Source organism: Buteo buteo, chromosome 4 (genome assembly GCF_964188355.1).
Source record: "Buteo buteo chromosome 4, bButBut1.hap1.1, whole genome shotgun sequence".
Lineage (NCBI taxonomy): Eukaryota > Metazoa > Chordata > Aves > Accipitriformes > Accipitridae > Buteo > Buteo buteo.
The window spans coordinates 16077947-16087064 of record NC_134174.1 but is presented as its reverse complement, the minus strand read 5'-3'; positions in this window follow the sequence as shown (position 1 = coordinate 16087064).

Genomic DNA, 9118 nt, shown 5'->3' with positions numbered 1-9118 from the left:
GAAGCTGCGAGTTACTGAGCGATCGTTTAAAGCGATGTGTATCAGGTACCTTCAAAAGCAAACTGGAAGAGCACTGTAACCTGGCTGGCAGTGGTAAAACCATGGATATTGGACACCATGGATATAATAAAAGCAGGCAACGTTTGAAAAGAGGCAGTATCACCTCTTTGGTTAACGATGAGGGGAAAGGCTTTAAGGCAGTGGGCTATTTTTAGCTAGATAGATAGATTTGGGGAAGAACAGAACAGATTTTAAGCTCTCAAGCCAGTCTTGAGACCTGAAGTGAAAAAAGAGGGCTCATTTATGCCCCAAATCTCTGTTCTTTTCCCTGTGTTGGTGGAGCTCATAAAAAGGCACTGCCTCTCACCACAAACCTCACCCCTTAGTAACAGCAGTGTTAGTTTATCGCCAGATTCTTTCCTTACAATTGCAGCAATTCATTCTCCTCTATGCCAGTGCCCCCTGTAGTCTTTACGGCTGTGCCGCTACCAAAAACAGACTTACAAAGTCAATTATCATGCGGTGACATTATGCTACTGCCACCGTGCCCACAACTTCATGAGTAGCTGAGCCAACCTAGGCATCTTCCTACAGCCAAAAGGGGAGCTCTCCAATATCTTTTGGGAAGTACTGACATCTTAGGTGACATCAACATTATTCAAGGAAAAGTGCTGCATGTACGACCTTCTTAAAAAATTATATCAAGCATTTATATTCCTAGATCAGAAAAGAGACTGAAGACTCCTGTATTTTTTGATAATGAGGCAAGCAAAACCCACACCCCAGAAACACAGGAAGTGATTATTTTCGCAGCATTAATACAGATTTGCTCTTTTTAATGGTTTAGAGGGAAAAGTAGATCCATGACAGAAGAGTTTCAAGTAGCACACCAAAGTACATACAATTTGAATAAAACAACTGTTTGTCTGGGTGTCTACAGCATTTGAGAACTAAAGGAACCTGAAAATGAGGAAGTACTATGAACAAATTCAAAGAGTATTTTTTGCTTTTTAGGGCTAGGCAGACAGTGGGTTTCAAGGAAGGAAAGATACAGTAACACGCCAATGTTCTCACAGAATTCCGATCAGTCTGTTTTGATCATTTTGGCAACTGGATCAGAGAGGCAGAAAGAAAAAGGGGGTGGGAGGACGATACTACAAGAGATAAATAACCAGGCCCAAAATACATTCATCTGTCCCCTCATCTCAGAAACAGCAGACGGCTTTAGCTACAGCACTTAAGGCTCTTGTATTGACATGCCGATGGTTGTAGGGTATAATTCAGCAGTCAGGGATTTTGCTGGCTAAGCCCTATTTTCCCTTGAAATGCTCTCAGCGCTGAGGCCTGGAAAGAGCAACAGATAGATGTGGTTATTAGCTGTGCATCAGAGATGCTCAACAGATGTTCTTACAGGCTATGAACTAAAGCAATCCAATCTGCTCACAGACAAAAACGGTTTTGGCGTTAGTGCTCAATGCCGCATTGAGATGCCTCTTACAGAGGAGAAGTGGCATAGGGACAAAACTGCTTGCAGCTTTGCACCATTATAGTCATATTCTTAACTACAGATGTCTCCACAGGATTTTGTGAGGGAAAACACAGTAGACGTTTTTCAGAACTTAAGAAAAATGGAGAAAATTAGTGATAACACTTTGCATCATACCAGCACTACATATTCAACTGTACTGTGCTAAAGCGATTAACAGTGATCCTACTGCATCCACCAAATACCAGACTATTCCAATTCAAACAGTGCTCCTTTCCTTATGCACCTGCGTGCTTGTTTTCTGCTCTCCTGATGACACCTCAGTGGTGACAGCCTATGAGCACCTGCCAAATTACCTTCAGGAGCCTGATGGGAGCAGGGAAGGAGGAAGAAATGCAGCTGTCAGCTGCAAGCCACACAGGCGAGCCAAGGGGCTGCCCCTCAGCTGCTTCTTTGCACACATTTGTTTCACTACAGCATTTAACAAGATCCCAAGGCACCCTGAGACTTGAGTGCAGTCATCTATGTAAAAATACAACTACCACATCTTAACACTGGAGATTTATTAAGTGCTTTGATGTGTGCAAAGAGGGGAAACCACATAAGGTGTCTCATATCTGTACAGTTAGCAAACCACAAATGAAGTGGGACGGGAAAAAAAAAAATCCCAGGAATATTAGGCTATGAAGCACCTTGATATCAAAGACAGTAACAGAGAAGATGGTAGACGAAACAAGAGGAGCAAACATAAACATGCACCGATTCCCCACCTGCGATCAGCACACTTCAGTGTTAACATGCTGGAAGCCGTATGCAAGATGCACAAAATTAAAAACCTGATTAAAGCATTTCGAGACTAAACCCAAGCCCCCATCGTTTGCTGCTGCTACAGTCGCCTGCACAGGTGGTTCAGGACGGCTGAAAAGGCGCTTTGAAACGGTTAGCGAGAAAGGGCGAGAGAAACAGGCTGGCTAGCAGGAGCGAGTGGGGATCGGCTGCCGCTCGCCTGGGAGAGCCCGGAGGCGGAGGGGAAGGGATGGAGGGAAGAGGAGAGGAGCAGCGCGGAGGGGTGAGAGGCGAGGCAGGGGTTGGGGGGAAAAAGCAGGCGCTTTACCGGAACGTGGAGGCATCGAGGTGGCATTTAGGAAGGAGAACGAGGAGGAAATACAGGTGCAGGAGAGCAAATATGGAGATAAGAAGGCGGGAGTGGCTGGAAAGGGGGTGGAGGGGACGAAAATCAGTGCCCGGGGCCGAGTGGTGAGGTCTGGAGGGACTGGGAGGGGGTAGATGGGCGCGGACGGGGCAGCGAGGGGCGGTGAGAGGGGTCCGTGAGGGGTCCGTGAGGGGTCCGTGAGGGCGAGCGGGCCCCGGAGCAGCCGCCGGGCGGCGCAGAGCGGCGATGAAGGCAGGAGATCCCCTCGGCCAATCGGAAGGAACCACGCTCGCAGGAACAGAGAGATGAGGCAGCTGGAAGGGGCCGCCGCCGTGCCTGCCTAGCCCTCGCCGGGCGCTGGGGGGCGCTGGACGCTGTCGTTCCCTGCCCTGGAGCGGCGCAGTCGGTTGCCAGCGTCCGTCCTGTGCCGCGGTCCCGCTCAGGGAGGTGCTGGGTGAACCGGGGGCCCTCTCAGAGCGGGGCCCTGTGCGCCGCCGGCGCTCCCGCCGTTTTACCTCAGGGGCGGCCGTGCCCGACGCCTGCCCCTCGGGCGGTGAGGCTGTTGGATCACTGGAGGATTTCGGCGTCCACGCGTCCCTGACTTGAGCTAATGCTTAAACCCCGTTTATATAGTCACAGGTTGCCACCCGCCTGTGCCCTCTGCCGGTGAAGGAACCCCGCGCCGGTCCGCCGGGGGGAGGTGCAGGGCTGGCGGGGCTGGCCGGTCCCGCGGTCTGCGTGGAGGCGGGCGCCAGCCGGGGAGCGGGAACCCGCAGTCCCGCCGCTCCTGCGACGGCGCCGTTTCCTTGCCCAGAACCTGGACGGAGTCGCCGACCCTCCTTGAGTAGGAGTGGCGGTTGCTTGCAATGCAAGTGGTTATCGTTACTGTGGTGACATTTATTTAGTGTCTCCCGTTTTCTTGGAGCACCTGTAGCCGGTTTAAGTAAAAACAAGACGGCAATGAAAGGAGGCCTTCGTCTCTACCCTTCCACATCGTTTTTCAACTCAGTCCCGCTTCTGGTCTTTTGAGAGATCCTTTCGTAAATGATCTTCAGGAAAATTTCTTTTCATAGGGTCTCAAAAACCAGTCCGGTTCACTGAAATGAAGAATATGTTAAAGCTACTTAGGCTATCTGAAACAACCCTATTTACCGTTAATTCACGGTGTAAATAGGACAACTCTATTCTATGGAATCACCACTGTTTTAAAATGTAATCCCAAATTATTTACCACTACAAATCTTTAGAGAAATTAATCCTAGTTCTTCTTTTGAATACTTCTGTGACTTAGCTAACATTTAAAATTCAATTTATACAGCTGCTCCATGAGGCTCATACTTCACTCACAGGGGAGCTGAGATAACTACTGTACTTGAGTGAAGTACTGTGAAAGCTGTGGTTAAAAATGCTACGGTGTAATCTTGTTGGTTTTTTTCCTTTTCCCAAGAATTTAAATTGTTTGGTGTAGACAGATAACTGATTCGAAGTTGTGCCTTTTATTCAGCGGAGTTTTGCTACATGTTGTTGATAGATTGTATGGGGTGCGTGGGAAGGGAACATCAGTCACCGAGCTGAATTCCTGTCTAGATTACAAATGTCAGGTTAGTAATAAATCCTGATCTATCACCACTTGGCTATTTTTAGTAATTAGATCATGATTACAAAACAGAAATATTTTGATAATTGATCAAGTTACATAAAACCAATAATCCTTTCGCATAATGGCTTCTTGAATTGTCTAAACGCTCAGGACAAAGCGAGCAACTATCAGGAGACAAAGTCACTTTGCCACTTACCCTACTGTACATTGTGACCTTCAGTATTTCTTTTATTTTAATGTCCTGTTTTCCATTCTTTGGAACACAGTTTTCCTGAGAAAACACATGGCCAGTAATAAATCGGTTTCTCAAAGTTTCTTTGAAGTTGTATTCACAAAAAATCAGTTTTTACTCCTTTGCTACAAGTTTGCCGTGTCCCGGCATAAAGCTTAGTCTTGAAAAGTATCACTAGTCTTAAAAACCTGGATGGTAGGAAGGATTTGGGCTTCTGCAGGGCTACCTGATTGAGAACGGTGTTAGCTGGCATAGTGGAGGGATATGAATGATTTGCCTTTGACAGAGGAAAAGGCATTGCTATTTGTTAATTGCATAAAAGATGCTAAAGTCTATCTGAGGGTTCGGGAGAGGTCTGGATAAGCCATATGTGAGCTGATGTTGATACTAGGACATTAATAAATAATAACAAGTTTGACATAGTCTTTATAATATTTTATAAAAAATTTTCAAGGTGTTGTGACCCTTGTGGTGTTACAAACATACTAGTAGCATGCATGTTAAGTTGATGCTTAATCAGTAGAACAAGGTTCCCCAAACTTATTGTGAAATCCATGTAGGTAAGTATGCACATTTGATTGTTTGGGCTCTACAAGAAATAAATCTTTAGAGTTTTCTTGAAAATTATTCCCTTGATGTTCTGCCAGGCCAAACAGGTTGTAAGAAAATCTTGGAAAATTGCTAGAAAGGTTTTGCTTTATAAGAATATTGTTTTGATTTTAATAAAAGAACATTAACTCCATGTTTTGGTGTTGTGGTTTGGGTTTGTTTTGGTTTTTTTTACCATGCCTGTTGCTTTCTGTAACAATTTGAATATGATTGGTGAGAGATGAACCTAGCAAAAATAACAACTGTTAATTAAGCTTTATCTAGTCTAAGTGTAATGTGACAATTACCAGGATTTCAATTCATTTTCAGGACACTTGTGCAAGGCAATCTGAAGGGGTGGGAATAGTCTTATGTGAGCACCTCAATGTGCCCAGTAGGTCCAATTCATCCCAACTCTTTAAACAGACATTGCATTTCTGCATAGACATGCCCACGCAGTGAACAGAGACCCAGTAGATAGCCCTGGGTTTTTTCAGCCTCTGTTCCTGCATGACAATACTTTTTTTCCGAACTCCTAGCACACAACAGTTCTTTCATGTCCATCTAAGCCACAACTTCCAGCTACAACTTCCAACATGTTCTCTGTAATCCCCTGCCCAGCTCTCTCCACATCTTCTTTGCCCAGTCTATGTCCCTGTGAGTACCTTTGGGCCTTCTAAAAACATTAAATCTTTTCCCTGCCAGGGTACCTGAATCAGCAGCTTCTCTTCCTTCTCTCACCCTCTCAGTCCCAACTTCAAATTGGCCCTGGCTTCCCCACAGGCTGCTTACCCTTCAAGATAGAGCAGAGACTCTGAAGTGCCATCTGGCTCGGTGTTCACAGACACCTACTCCCTTGACTCCACTGCCAGAAGCTTGGGGTAATGGACACAAACTTTTGGGTGAGAAAGGATGGACAACATGTGAGCAAATCAACTGCTGTTGAAATGTGCTCCGCACAGATGGTCAGCAAGGGAAAGATTGCTTCCCGCCTTCTTCTGCTGAAAAGGAACTGCCTCAATAATAGTGTTTGAAAGCAAGAGGTATTTCCTTCCCCAGGTTTGCTGCTGGCATTTTCTGTGCTTGGCAGGGTTTGCATCCTACCCACCTGCTCCTGCCTGGTAGTGACAACACTTCCCTTCCATGTGACAAGGGGAGATCAGGAGAGTGAAGGGACACATGAATTTTTCTGCTTTCTCCCATCTGGTATAACTAAGTACTTGAGAGAAAGATAAAGCAGAGGTTATATATTCTTAATCCTGGGCAAATTATATAAATCCGTGCACCAGTTCCCAACTTGCTAGCATGCAGTGTTATTGCTGTGCTACTGTTACGTTGGTTATATCATTAGGGTCCATGATGAAATCTAATCATTCCACTCACCTATTTTATGCGTGACTTATGTGTGATGCTTCCTGTGTTTGTACAGATTCCAGATGTTAGAGAGACACAGATAAAATTAAACAGCTGATAGTCAGCCAGCCATCATTCTGTCATACTTTTAGGTAATTAAGATGTATACGTTGATAGATTTAAATACTCCCCAAAAGCCTTTGTGTTAAATTTCATTTGGGACTGAAAATGGAGAATCTCCAAAATGTCAGTTTAGCTGTTTATATTGCCAAGTTAGGCAAAAGAAGGTATGTGTAGCTGCTGAGGTTTTTGACTGAGCTCTGGTTTGTCTAACGTCTGTCTGCTCTGCGCGTGCTCTCTTTGGCAACCAGGGACCTTGTGGGTGACCACAGGAGAGGGAGGGACCGTGTAAGAGTGCTATTGTGGTGCACAGCCAGACACCATGCGTATCACAGGTATTGGTCGCTACCGATGGGAAATGTCAGATTTCCCAGTTATTTCACCATGCAGACCTTTCTATTTCTGCAGCTTCCTGAAGCTCTATTAATTTCAGTCTAAACATACTTTTTCAGATTTCTAGTGATTTCATGCTAGTTTTGTTTTCCAGTTATATGAGAAAGAAACCAATTCTTCCAGCCAACGAACTAATGAGAAAGAAAGTGTTTTTCAGTCCATCCTGCTTTTACTAACCAAACTGAAACAAAATTATTTAATTCCAGGTCAATCTAAAACATAATATTTAAATTTGCAGTTCTTGTGAAAAATAAGGAGAAACTATGCAGGCAGACTTCTTTCATTCCAGAGACCAGTAGTTTGGACGCTCCCCAGGACGGTCAAGAGCTCGTTTCACTTTGTACTTCCAACTGGAGGACCAGAGCCAGTGGCTCCCATGGGAGCTCTCTAACCACTGGGCTTTGGTGGCTTTGCAATGGATGCTCTTGCTGCTGCTGCTACTGCCACTGTCCTCCAGCGGACACATTTTTGTCTCCACTGTTTTCTCTCCTCAGACTGAAGCTGTCATCTTTCTGTCTGTCAGGTTGTCCTCCTGATGATCTCAATTTCCTAGGATTTTTTGGGAGCTTGTGGAATTGACTGTTTTCCCTTAGATTGTTCTTTAAATTGTGGTCTCCTGGGTTCTGATTTTTATTTATTCCTCTGGCCAAAAAACCCCCAAACATACACCTTAGTTCCCAAACAGAGTACAGTATGGAAGGTTTCTGCATTGGTAACAAAACATTTCTAAGCCAGTAGGCCACAAAGGTTCCTCAGGGGCCAGAGACATTTTCTGAGCTCAGGATAATTTCTGAACAACATCAATTTAACCTTTGCAGAAGAATTTACTTTAACCTAGAGAAAAATACTTAGGATAATTTAGGCTGACAGGTATGGAAAATCTAATAATAGGGATTTAAAACAGAACACTGCAACAAATTTGGGTGAATAAAAATAGGACAATCTTTTCTTAGCACTTTCAACAGTACAGATACCACTAGCAGAACAAGAGCACTGTTATTGCCTATTAACAGATACTGTGGTGGAAAAAGCTTTCCACTGAGAAGCTTCATTATTTTATGTTGCAGGGTAGTGGCTGTCATGTGAAAAACTGTTGCCATCATCCTAGCTCTGTATATTGTCCTCGTACAAATTGTACTTTAAATCTATAAAAGAATTTTAATCCCTGGTTTACTAAGAGGTTTCTTTGGTCTTTTAATTCTTTGCCAAAATATAGTTTGATATTTTAAAACAAAGTATGATTTACTCTTTAAAAGCATATAGGTAAATCTAGTTCAACAACTGCTCTTCATGCTGCTTGAGTCAATTTGTTGACAGAGTTGGAAGGACCATACCCTCTGGCCCATGTTGTGTGTACTTTGCAGTTTTTGTTTTCTTGAAGAAAGTAATTGAACAAATGTCTTTCCAAAAACTTCTTTGGTCAAATTATCTATAAAAATAGCCATTTTTTGTGACTAATGTGAAGCACCTTGCCTTGAATGGCTTGAAACGAGGATCAGTTCTCTAAGAAGCAAACCTTTCCATGTAGCTAAAATAGCAAGATGTGCAAAGCAAATATTGGCTTTTAAAAATCTTTTCCAGTTGTCTTATTTGCAGAGACTTTAGATTATCCCCAATAAAGTCATCAATATAAATACAGCTTCTCTTAACTCCTGCAAGTCCAATACAACTCTCACTTTTTAGTGGAGACCCTGTTTTAGGAGAGAGAACATGCATAGTTAATTCCTACAGTTGTGGGGTTTATATGTATATACCCTACAGCACTTCTGTTAAAGCCTCAAAGTGCAGTTTTCTCCTTATAATCATGGAGGAAACTTGTCATGGTTTAAGCTCAGCCAGTAACAAAGCACCACGTGGCAGCTCGCTCACTCCTACCCCCTGGGGCCCAGTGCAACGGGGAGGAGAAAATATAACAAAAAGCTCATCGGTTGACAACAAGGACAGGGAGGGATCACTCACCAGTTATGGTCACGGGCAAAAAACAGACTCAACTTGGGGAAAAAAACCAAAATTGATTTAATTTGTTACCAATCAAATCAAAACAGGATAATAAGAAGTAAACCCAAATCTTAAAAAAACACCTTCCCCCCACCCCTCCCTTTTTCCCAGGCACAACTTCACTCCCAAATTCTCTCCCTTCTCCCCCTGAGCAGTGCAGGGGGACAGGGAGTGTGGGTTGGGGTCGGTTCCTCA